General features: G+C 46.0%; 1 protein-coding gene across 1 annotated transcript in view; it reads right to left on the reverse strand.

The window, feature by feature from the left end:
* LOC147641337 (enhancer of mRNA-decapping protein 4-like) overlaps positions 1-11,703 on the reverse strand; it is a 56,866-nt gene extending 45,163 nt beyond the window's left edge. Inside the window, exon 1 of the mRNA XM_086812269.1 lies at positions 11,551-11,703. The gene's annotated coding sequence lies outside the window, so the exon portion shown is untranslated. The remainder of the gene's footprint in view (positions 1-11,550) is intronic.
* Positions 11,704-13,109: the final 1,406 nt, after the last annotated feature.

The following is a 13,109-nucleotide window of genomic DNA, read 5'->3' on the forward strand; positions in this document are numbered from 1 at the left end:
GAGGATATGCCACAATGGCCTGCTTGGAAAGGCGGTGCTTTCAGGCTCACTTCCAAGAAACTAGTACTAAGAGCTGGCTCGTTGACACCTTGGTGAGACCGCTTTTTGGGGTTCAGATTTGGGAGAGGAGGATTTGAGGAGGAGCAAGAAATTGCAGGTGAACGTGATGATTTTCTCAAGCAGAATCGAGACTCAAAAGCAAGCCTTTGGTACTACACAAGATCATACCGGCTGAGTTTGGAGCAGCTCCACTGGTCTTAGGGGCTCTCTTCCAGATTAGCACTTCCATACATCACCTATATACACTAGGCAGAGATTGCTCCTGAGGTTGGAACTTGAGTCAGCTTGCACCGGAAGGACAATGCAGATCATGGTACTTCCGCACCACTAGACAGGTATCTTATGTTACTGCTGTGGCCCAAGGGTTATTGGTTACTATAGAAATGCAATTATACATCATCGCTATATGGATCGCCTCCCTCCCTTTGATTACGAATCAACACACATCATCGCTCTCCAGCTATTCATGAGTCGAACATACATGAGTCGAACCTGGAAGATCCCATCAAAGCTTCACTTCTACCAAGAGCATTTCTCGAGAAGTAAATGCAGTTTCATTGAGAAACCCAGATATCTCTATAGACATATGTCTCATGCCATGAAGATTGCCATTGGTGACTTGGTCACATACGGGTATCATTCCGTCATCTTTGGATTCAAGCAAGAAGAACGAAGGGCATACCACAGGAGGAGCAGGCACACAAGGATATGCTACTGAGGAGAGTGTCATGCACCCTGCACTTGGGTGCCACGTGGGTTAGTGATGTGCACTATGCCCCGTTTGTGAGCCCTAGTACAAGGGCAAGTCATGCCAGTTTCCATTAGCGTAGGTTTGGGTAGGCAAGACCCCACACACTTTTGTAAACCACTTGGGATTGATGTATATACAGATATCTGGCAACTTATTAGGCCAGGTGCTCGGCACCAAATATCAAGCAAGATCACATCAAATCATTAAACAGGAAAGATGTAGCTGTTCCGGGCAGTTTGGGCCATGCAAGAAGGGTTGGACAGCAAAAACCAGATGCAGGACAGGCTCACAGCAGCATGGGCAGCCCACACCACAGGAAATCAGCATGGACAGCAGCCAGGTAGAGGACCGGGCAGATTGTGATTGTGAAAGGGTGACCTGTACTTGGGCCCAGGCAACCTGTTTTTGGCTAACCAGGATTGGGCGCCCACATATGTGAAAAGCTAACCTTATAATTAAGGTTATTAATAACAATTTCAGCAGCATCCTGAAGCATCTAGGACTAAGACAGTAGCACTCCATTGCCTCCAAAAGGAAACATCTAAGCCTATGACCTGTTCCACAAACCTGGGATCAGATGCGTAATGACTATACCAGGCCTTGCTATTCATAGGCTTGTGGAATTGTCCCTACAACCATCCGACTGCTGTCGGCCAGGTCCTTGGACACATAAATACCAAAAATCCCATAAAAAGCTGGTCAATGCCAGCTTTTTATGGGATTGCTATTTATCTGTCCAAGGACCTGGCCGGCAGCTCCATTTTAGGCATTGACCAGCTTTTTATGGGATTTTTGGTATTTATCTATCCAAGGACCTGGCCGACACCTCCTAAACATAGTCAAAATAGGGGATTATGCATGTCCACATGTTATGCATGTGACAGCCAGCTACAGGTGGGCTCCATAGGGAATGCCCAAGAGCCACTAAAGGGGCCAATCTTGAAGCCTTGGCATACTGGCCAGCATGGCCAAGCATAGGAGCAGCTTGTTGGCCAGCAGTAGAAGCCCCGATGAGGCCTGTCGGCCAGCAATAGAAGCCCACCAGCCACACGTAGGTGAAAACACTGCATAAACATTATTTTCAGCAAGTTGTGGGCATTTTCCTACAGGCCGACAGCATATACCAGCCGACTGCATGCAGGTGAACCTATATAAGGCGCCCCTCAGTCCCATTCCAAAATCATCTCATTCTTTCATTGTTCAAGCAGTGAAACACAGCCTTTATCAAGTGTGCTTGAGTCTTCTGACTTGTGCATACATTTTCAGCGAGAGCACTTCATTGTGCTACAGTCCTTGCATTTGGTCTACCTCGTCCTTGCGTTTGGCATTCCCAATCAACCATCATCAAGTACGTTTGGCAGAGTCTGCATTGTAAAGAAGTTCTCCAACGTAATAAAGCAAATACCCTTGCTTGCGGGAGAGAGCCCTTACGTGGGTGGTTGGGACTCAATCTGGTGTCGAGTTTGTATCTCTCTAGCTCTATCTCCTATGTACAAAGATTAAAGTGGATTGCTTAAACTCACTAAAAGAAAAGGTATAAAGAGCATGATCATATTGGTTGCATGTTACATAGGCTTCAGAGCTTTTCTGGTTGTGACCCAGCTCGGCTACCTAAGTGAGAGCATCCCGTGGATGGTAAAACTGAGGTCGGGAAAAAACCACTCAACAGTCCACCATGTTAGGAGGAGAAGAAAAAATCTTCAAAGGAGACACCACAATAGAAGAAAGTGTCCATGAACACAGCAAAGAAGAAACGCTTCTGCAAAGCAATAAAGATTTCATCCAAGAGCTCAGCGGAAGCCTTCATGCCTTAATCACAGCCCTCGAGCACTCTGTAGGAACCTTAATGCAAAACGCATGAAAGAAAGAAAGAAAGAAAGAAAGCTGTATTAACGTCTACTAGAGGCCGAACTCGACCTATGAGACAAATCAATGTACAACTGTCAATGTCTTCTGGATGTCCAGAAAACAAAAAGGACAAAATGAACATGAAATAAACTATGAAAGTACTGAGCTAGTGGGGGGGTGTGATGGATGGAGCACTACTGCTAGAGGCTCAGTATGCAACCTATATGCGCAGGGTATACAAGAATGCAATGCAGATCTGTCTAGCTCCAACCAGTACCATAATGGGGGTGTAATACGTGATACATAGGCGATGGCAAGGCAAAAATACCTCGGAGCATGATCTCCGGGTGTGAGTGTAAGTGAGCTCGCTGCTCCTAGATATGGTGCTGATGTCGAGCCTGTATCTCTGTGATCTCCCTCTGATGTAATCTGAGAGTCTGGTAGCTTGGTGCTCTCCGTCTCCGTCTGGCTCGGAGGTCCGCAGCGCGCTAGAGTGTAACCCCCTCCTGTGTCAGGGTAGGCACTGGGATAGATCTCTGGAAGAAATCAATGAGCTGGAGCTGTCGCCCACCTCTCCCTGTGGTATGAGTCCGTAGCAGTGTCTCTCTGTGGCGCTGTGTCTCTATAGCAAGAACTGGCCAAATCTCCGCTGGTCTGCGGACTCCATGATCTGCCAGAGTGAGGGATGTCCACTGAAGATGGTGGTGTATCTCTCTCTAATGACACTATATGCTCTGCATCTGCATACATAATGTTCCTCACTCTCAACCTCCTCCTGGCATAGTCTGCATATCCTCTCTGCTCTGGGGATCCGTGCTGCCCTACCTGCCTCAATCTCAAGCTGGTGTGATGACACTCTGAGCTAGCCAATCCCCACTCGGGCACTTTGAGGCATGTACACATCCATGTATCCAGGTCTCTGTATGAATCCATCTGCTGAGATACGCATAAACTGATCTCTGTAGTATAGCATCTTCAGCGGTAGAGGCTGACTGGGTGTAATCCAAGTCTCTTGAGTGTATCGCTACCATAAATCTTGCCGAAGGACTCTGTTCCTCTCACTGTGAGAGAGCTGGATGTGTGGTGCATGTATATCATACTCGAAAGGTGGCAGGTGATCTATGTCAAGACCATGCTGAGTGAGCCACTGTATGATCTCCTATCTCCACTCTCTGTGAGATGCCTGGACGCCTCAAAAGCTCTATGTGAGAATCGATCTGATGGCATATCTCTGATCCTCTGTATGAAGCAGATCGTCTGGAAGAGGGCCTCTACTAGCATAGGAGGTGTAGCAAACTCGGTCCGGACAATGTCATGTGGGACAGAGGGTTTGCTACGGATCATCCGTGAGAGCATGAGAATCTGAGGCCTCTCTATCTGAGACCATGTGGAGAAAGACTGGTTTTCAGTATATGTATTATGTACATGAAAAGGTTACACATATGCTTGGCCAATGGGCCACTATCTAAGACCAATCTCCAAAAGGGAGAGATATGGTTATGCTGAATTGTGACCTAGGTTATATAGGCCCCCAAAAGACCCTTCTATTGCCCGATCGTTGTAGGCCAGAAAAGAGGACAAGCGATTGTTGTCGGCCAGAAAAGAGGACAAGTATGCAATATTTAATGCTGGCCAACTTCATGATGGTGCTGCTGTACTGCTGGCCGACTTCATAAATGTCCATATAGATCTTTTCTTGAGCTTGTATGATGCCTTAAACTAGCCTTAAACTGATGCCTAAATCAAGGGTTAGATAAAGGATTTAAATAAGACTGCACGGTTATGTGTGGAGTACATTGCATTTCATCCACCATAGATTGTCAGACAAAAGCAACAGAAGCCTACGCCAGGCAAGCCAACCATACCAAAAGAGATATACACTACAAGGAGGGAGATTGGGTGTTTCTTTTTTCCCAAAAAAGACACTTTTATTTAGTATTGAAAAATTTTACAAAGGCGATTTCAGATCAAGCACGGGGGAAATCTCAACCAATCCACTCCTTGTGCTGCCAGCAGCAAGGTCCCATATGAGAGGTAGTAAAAAAGATGCAATGATCCCAATCTCTCATGAACTAGCCACGTTTTCTCTCTGTAGCCCTCGAAGATCTCTGAATCTTGGCCCAAGTGGCCATGAGCGTGTGGATCATATCACACCAAATCCTGCAAATGCACTATGTATTATAAACCAAAGTGCCCTCCATGGCCTCAGTGCATATAGCCTTCCAAATGTGCCAGGCTGTGATGCTAGTAATGATCTCCCATTCAGCCTCCAATCTCTGTACTTAGTGATACATAGCTTGACTCTGGCATGTCTGGCAATACGTAGCTTGACTCTGGCATGTCTTGAAGACGGCATCGCCCACTCTCTGGGTAATCCTTGTGACCAGGCATCCATCCTCGTCCTTCCAAAAAGGTGTGCTATTGCAATCCAAATCCTCTGTGCCTCCCTGCACTCCCATAAGCACTGGTAGATTGTCTCTGAAGCTCCTACACATCTCAGATAAGCTGGACTATCACCAACGAGACCGATCTCCACTGGTTGGTGGCAAGACCACCATGTAAAGAAAGCCAAGAAATCTTGGTTTCCTTGTACGAGTGCACAACCTCCGCCAAAAAGCTATTTGAATGTCAAGGGTGATCCCATGAGCCTCCCAATGAGGTCTAAAAGTAGGAACTCTGGATTTGTCCCAAAACCAGGTGTTTGGCATTCCGCACATTGTAATTGAAGAAGGGCATGCTTTTCATGGGGTTAAAAGCATCCCTCCATTCCCACTCACCAAGGTCCTAGTGCAAGTATCTCATAGGACACCCAATGCACAGTGTAACTGTAGAAGGCCATGCTTTTTGTGGGGTTAAAAGCATCCCTCCACTCCCACTCACCAAGATCCCAATGCAAGTATCTCAGGTACAGCAGGTACACCCCTCAAACTAGTCGGTACAACCTCCACTCAACCAGTACAATACATAAATCAACCGGTACAAGGACAAAGAAGCCATCAAGAGGCTAAAGTAATAAAGAAACCTTCTGTTGAGGGGAGTGAAGGAGTGTAGGAACTCTCCCCATAAAGTGTTGTAGACAAGAATGCAAGCAACCATCATAGTAGAAGCTAGCCTCCCTTAATGAAGAGAGACGGCTCCAATTTCCATGAACTAAAATGGCAAGAGAAGGCTATAATGACAAGTGGAGAGCCACACAATAGCTAAAGTGACAAGTGTGAGGCCACTTGTCTCACTTTGATCCACTTTCTTGCCACATGTAACACAACCCAACACGAGGCAACCATAAAATTTAGCTGGTACACAGGCTGTAGAAATGTTGAGCCAACAATATAATCCATATTGTGTGGGTACTGATTCTTCCCCAAAAACCACGGGTCTTCATGCATTAGAGCTGGTACAACAAGTTGAGCTCTCCATTCAGCCGATACAGCAAGTACAATGGCTAGTACAATAGGTACAATCGCTGGTACAACATGTATAATGACTGGTACAACAAGTACAAGGGCTAGTACAACAAATACACAGGCTAGAAATCATAATAAAATGATTAAATATCCTTGCCTTCAATATTTCTTCGCGATGGAAGCCTCCAAAACAGTCCCGAACAACCGGTATACTTCATGGGCAGCCTTCAAGAGAGAGAGAAAGAGAGTAGCCATCATTAGGGCAGCCCGTAACGGTGGTAGAGGCTAGTGTGCAACAAGAGCCTCCCCAAATGAAGAGAGAGGGCTCCAATTTATAGATTTGGGACTTCCACGAGTGAAAATGGAAAGAGAAGGCTATGATGACAAGGAGAGAGCCACACAATAGCTGAAGTGACAAGCGTGAGGCCACTTGTCTCACTTTGATCCACTTTCTAACACGTGTCAAGCCATTTGTCTCACTTTGGTCCACTTTCTTGCCACATGTCCCAATCTAAGAGATGGGTTCTTCCATAAACTTATCTCTAAAAATATCCCAACTGGTAGCCCATTTGTTAAAGGTAGTTTGACAACTCTTGGTATTTGCTAAATTCCAAACGTAATGACACAAACAGAATTTCCATCGGAGTTAGGCCAAAAATAGCAACTCTGCTAAATTTTACGAGTGTGATCCTTTCTATTCCAGGATAATCCCTCGTTCCCAAAGTTTATACTTTCCAAATATTTAGACGTCCAAGAGTTCACCAGACCCCTCTCATACCGGGAAATGTCCAGGCTGGTGACATCCTCCCCAGCTTCTTAAAAGTTGCCTACAACTTTAAGTTTCAAGCCATTTCCCAATATGAAAGGGGTTTGGTGGACTCCAGGATGTCTAAATATTTGGAAAGTACACGCTTTGGGAATGGGGGATTATCCTGGAATACAAAGGATCACACTCCTAAAATCTAGGAGGGTTAATATTTTTGACCCGACTCCGATGGAAATTCTGTTCGGCTCATTACGTCTGGAGTTGAGCAAATGGGGGGACATGCCAAAGCACATTTGGCAAAAGGTCTACCATTTGGGATATTTTTAAAGGTAAAGATTATGGTAGAACCCATCTCTTAGATTGGGACATGTGGCAAGAAAGTGGATCAAGTGAGACAAGTGGCCTCACACTTGTCAGAAAGTGTCAAATCCCCACAGATCTCCTCGTGATCGTTCTTGGTTCGAGACTCGAATCCTGCAAACAAACGAACAAACAAACAACATGGGGATGCAGGCCTGACTCACCGGTGGTAGAGGCTAGTGTGCAACAAGAGAGCCTCCATTAATGAAGAGAGAGGGCTCCAATTTATAGATTTGGGCCTCCCATGAGCTAAAATGGCAAGAGAAGGCTACAATGACAAGTGGAGAGCCACACAATAGCTGAAGTGACAAGTGTGAGGCCACTTGTCTCACTTTGATCCACTTTCTAACAAGTGTCAGGCCACTTGTCTCACTTTGGTCCACTTTCTTGCCACATGTCCCAATCTAAGAGATGGGTCCTTCCATAATCTTTACCTCTAAAAATATCCCAACTAGTAGACATTCTGTCATAGGCACTTTGCCAACTCTTGGTATCTGCTCAATTCCAAATGTAATGACGCGAACAGAATTTCCATCGGAGTCGGGCCAAAAATAGCAACTCTCCTAAATTTTAGGAGTGTGGTCCTTTGTATTCTAGGATAATCCCCCATTCCCAAAGCTTGTACTTTCCAAATATTTAGACATCTTGGAGTCCACCAGACCCCTTTCATACTGGGAAATGTCGAGGCTGGTGACACTCTGCCCATTTGCTCAACTCCTGCTCAAGAATAGAGGCATATAGCTTGGCCAGCGAGTGACCAATCATAATGGTGCGGTAGTTTGTCGGCAGGCTCGGATCTCCAAACTTGAGTACAGGCACAATTGTGGAAGTAGGAAATCCCTCACACATGGCTCTATTAAACATGAGAGCTAGCAAGTCTGCAATAATATCTCTAGCATGTATGAAATGCTCAGCTACAATGCCCTCATGATCCTGCGCCCTCCCTGTATGCAATCTGTTGATGGCCCTCCTCACCATCTCTGCTCTCAAGAAGGTAGAAATGGGTGGACAGGGCTCTGGAGGGTTTGGTAGTGGTGGCTGCTCTGGTACTGTGTAGAGGGAGGCTGCATACTCGCCCCATGTATCTGGAGAGGTAATGGCCGGAGGCGGGGAGTGCTCTCTAAGCAATCTCTAGGCCTCCCCAGAATCCTGACTCAAAAACAGCTGATACATGTCTCTCTCCAGCCGAGCTAAGAATGCTCTCTTCTTCCACCGAATGAGGCATCGAAAGATGATGCGTGACTGTCTATATGTAGTAACACCTGTGGCCACATCTCTTTGTAACCGGGCTCTGAGCTCCCTACAATCATCATCATACCAACTATTCTGGGGAATGCTCCCAAGACGTGGTCGTACTGTGGGCTGCGTGTGTGGGAAGGCCGTCGCTGCGGCTATATGTAAAGCCTCTGTCAGGATCTATGTGAGCTCTGCTAATGGCCTCTGTGGATCCTCTGCACTCAACAAGCTGTAGATCTCTGCAGTGTATACTCCATCAGTCTCTCTACAGAAGGTATATCTCGGGTGATAGGAGGACTGCCCAACCTGGCGGGTACTGTAGTGGAAATCCACCGTAAAGGAGAGAAGTGCATGATCCACCGTAACTCCGATGGGCCTGGGGCCAATCGCAAAATCCTAGATACCCGGGATGAAGGCTGGCGAGGCTAAAACAAAATCCACTGTGCTGGCCCCATGTCTGTGTGGAAAGCAAGTAAAGCCGCTTGCAAGTGGATACCTCTCTAGGCCATCTAAAATGGCCAGCCCATGTGCAGTCCCCATCTCCAAGAGGTATCTCCCATACTCAGTACACTCCACCTCATCCTGTGATCTCCGGGTCAAACACATCTCCTCCACATCTATCTCTCTCAACATCTCCTCTGAAGTGCCAAAGAAGGAGGTTTGGTACTGAGCCGTTGGAGCATTAAAGTCCCCAAGTATGATAACATCTCCCTCCCTGGAGAACTCCCATATGTCCTCATCCAGAATCATATATGGAGATTGCCCCTTGGGCGCTGCATAATAAGATGTGCTAGGTGGAAAGTAACATATAGCAATGTATAGGGGTCTACCCTCATCTGCCCTCACTCTGACCCACATGTACCTCGCGCTCTCATCACGGCGCATAACATGGATGAGTGGCTGAAGCTCCTCTCTAAAAAGAACTGCAACTCCTCCAGATCCGCGACCACCATGCTTCGAATGGGCCTCCTGTCTACAAGTCGTCTCCCATCTGTATCCCGCCACTCTCGGTAATGTGCTGCCTGGGGCCTAATGTGTCTCCGAGTAGAAGATGATGTCCCTGTCTCTGAAGCTGTCCTCAAAGGCCCCCACATCCAATCTCAATGCTCCGTTGCAGTTCCATACTGCAAGTCTCAGACTGGTCCCATAGGTCTCGCACCGTCAAGTGGTGCGTCTCTCTAGTATCACCACTCTGCCTCCTCTGTAAAATGCTAGCTTCCCTTTTCCTCTGGCTGCCCTAATCTCCGGCATGCACTCCCGCATATGTGCTAGCTGTGCCAAGGTGAGGTCATCTCCTAAAAAGATGCCCGTTTTCTTAAGGGCGGAGCGCTTGGCCAAGAAATCCTTCTTGGCCTCCAAGGTGGGAAAGTGTAAAATGAGAGCTCTCTCCTTCGAGCTCTCTCCTCCATTCTTGTCTTTCTTGCCCACTCTCCAAGCCCCCGTGTGTGTAGGCCTCGAAATGCCCATGCGTGTGTATAAATCTTTGGCTTCCTCCTCTACATTGTCACCGTCCTTAAGACCCGTGATCCGCACATGAAGTTCCCTTGTCTTTCTTCTTTGTTCCTCCTCAATGGTTAGGTTGATAATCTTCGAGGTAGATGTGCTTTCGGCCTTCTTGTTCTTACCTTTCTTGACCACTTCTATCCATTTCTCTGCTTCATCTACTTGCTTTTGCGTCTTCGTGAGCACCTCCACCCACGAGGAGGTCTCCCGGGCCTTCTTTTCTTCTCCCTCTTGAAGTGTTACCCCGTCCCCACCACCGTGACCAATGAAGTCAACCACCTCATCGATGTATAGCCATTCTTTCTCTCTCTCTTCTGCGAAGATTTTTAGGATTTATTTGTCGTATGTCGTGACCCCATTGTGAGCCCTAGTCCATGGACATGTCAGGCACACGCTACATAGGTCACATCTGAAGCCTTAGGTGTCGGTATGTGTCACTTAACCCACTCGGAGAACAAAGCATTTAGGTCATCTTAGGATAGATGCATTGCATTGTAGAAGCATGTAAGTATCTTAGGCTTTTGGCTAGCTTTATGGCCAGCCATAGGTGGGCCCCATAGGGGATGCCCAAGAGCCACAAAAGGAGACAATCTTGAAGCCTTGGCATAGTGACCAGCATGGCCAAGCATAGGAGAGGCATGTCGGCCAGCAAGAAGCCCCGATGAGGCCTAACGGCCAGCAGGAGGAGGGGTTTAAATGCCACTCATGTGTGAAAAAGGTGCATAAATGTCATTTTCAACAAGTCATGGGCATTTTCCTACAAGCCGACAGCATGTATTCCAGCCAATTGCATGTAGGTGAACCTATATAAGGTGCCCCTCAGATAATCCAACACACCTTCCAGCCATGTGACAACCCAAGCGCAGCGACACAGTCTGCCACTCCAACACCTAGGTATTGGAATTACTTCATTAGTATATGGTGCCTTGGGTGTAAGTTGTAACACTCAATATGGCACTTGGATTATTTGCCCCTCTATGTGTGGAGAACAAAAAGGTTCCCTGTGGACTGTGGTTTTGCTCTTAGCTGGGTGTTTAATTGCATTAATGGTGAAGTGTTTAAATTCCCTTGTCCGATTACAACCATCATTATGAAAGTTCTAGATCACGGCAGTCCTCTAGCAGTGGAGAAGCACTCTACCACATGATGTCAACATAAGTATTCTATATACAATGATGGCTCGTTACTCCATCATGGTCATCTGTGCATGCAAAGCCAATGTAAGTGGCAAAGGTTGTTATGCTATAGAGTGTATTGCCTAGTTGGAGGTTTTTTTTCCCACAACCTGACTTTCATGGGTTACATGAACTACGATTGGTCTCATAGACCCTTTAGGCCTTTTGTAGACATTAACAGATGTTTGTTTCTGTCTACCATATAGTGTATGCACATATCTATGTAGCATACAAAATACATTACACATAGTTTATATTAGTGAATACACATATAAGTACTTAGACATGCACTCCTGAAGACGGGGTGTGTGTGCGCGCGCGTTAGAGAGAGAGAAAGAGAGAGAGAGAGAGAGAGAGAGAGTTTATGGACAAAAACCATCCATATCTCTCGCTCTATCACACGCGCGCGCACGCATTACAAGCTAAATTTTACAACGAAATTTTTACCTGGAGAAGCTCTGCTTGGTGAACTTTCTGTTGTCGTCAAGTTCTGCTTCAGCTTCGGATAAATGCTGATGCTGCGGGGCAGAATAACTAGAGTAGCTTTGCGTATACTCAATTAGATGGAAATCCAACTTTTTTGAAGGAGAGGAATCAGTTGAAATGTTAAGAAGCTTTGTAGGCCCCTAATAAGCACCCAAAACGTTTTTGGTATTAATTAATTAGTTTGGGCAACGAGGAGACGATGGTTTAAAAGGTAAGGTTTCAGTAAGTTGCACTGAAGCGCTTATTTTAGCATTTCGAGATCTTCCTTAAGAAGTCATAGTTGACAAGTGGCTTTTCTACATGACCTACACATATCTTCATGAGGGTTGTGCAAAGAAGTCGTCTGTCTATTTTAAGCTTTACCAAACGAAATTGCTTATTTGTTAAGGAAGCATCACATGGAGACCTCTCTCTCTCTCTCTCTCTCTCTCTCTCTCTCTCTCTCTCTCTCTCGGGCCCTGCAGAGAGAGGCCAGGCTGGGCACTTTAGGGCGATGGGGGTGAATGGCGGAGAATTGTTGCTACATGAGGTTTTTTTCCAAAATTCGAGGACTGCATGGAAGCTACACAGGAGGGGGAGCAGGTGGTTTTGGTGGAGAGGAGGGGAAGCATGTAATTTTGGTGGAGGGTTCAGGTGGTGGGCAGGTACGGGGCGTGGTTGTGGCAGCGGGAATGCGGGTACAGCATTGGACAGAGCTACGAAGACAGCATTATGTGGCCTTTAACTTTATTGTATTCATTTATTAATGCAACGTAAGTGGCATTAATAAATATGCACACAAAACATTCTCAATAAGTTTTGTAGGCCCCTATTTGAGGGGACTTCAATTAATTCAGAAAAAAAAATTCATTTGAAATAGAGGTTCAGGAAAAAATGTTATTGTCTCTAAAGGATAGTTAGTTAATGCCAAATAAGGCCCAGGTGCCTCTAGGGCCTAGGCTCTATCCTCCCACCAAGACTCAAGTTCTCGCTACGTTCACAAAAAGCTACCACGAAAATTGTAGCAACCAATCATCATAGCTCAATTAGCAAGGTAAAACGATTTTTACAAAAATACTAGAGTTCAACTCCATGAAAATTGTAGCAACCAATCATCATAGCTCAATTGCAAGGTAAAGCGATTTTTACCAAGATACTCAAGTTCACAACTCCAACTTGAAGACTTTTTTTTTGGAATTTCGTGAACATGTCCGTCACTTTTTGAACTCGTTCGGCCTGGAGGTGCGAGAACTTTTTCCTCAACAAACATCTCATCATGCCCACACCCCTATTCAAAGATGTATATCTAGATACCTTTTATGAACCGGGCCTAATTATATGGCTTATTGTGTATTTTGAAAGAGGGAGGAGATTTTTATTATCTGTAGTGCTATGTTGCAAAGTTATTGGGCTATCTAATAGGGTTGTATAAATGTTTGAGAGCTTTCACATCCACACTCAAGTTTCAACTTGTTTTTGTGCTAGGGCAGGGCTCGTCACCACTGACATGACTCCAATCCCTTTGACCATAAAAGTCCATA

Source organism: Cibotium barometz, chromosome 2, assembly GCF_041138505.1.
Source record: "Cibotium barometz isolate CiBa-2024 chromosome 2, ASM4113850v1, whole genome shotgun sequence".
NCBI lineage: Eukaryota > Viridiplantae > Streptophyta > Polypodiopsida > Cyatheales > Cibotiaceae > Cibotium > Cibotium barometz.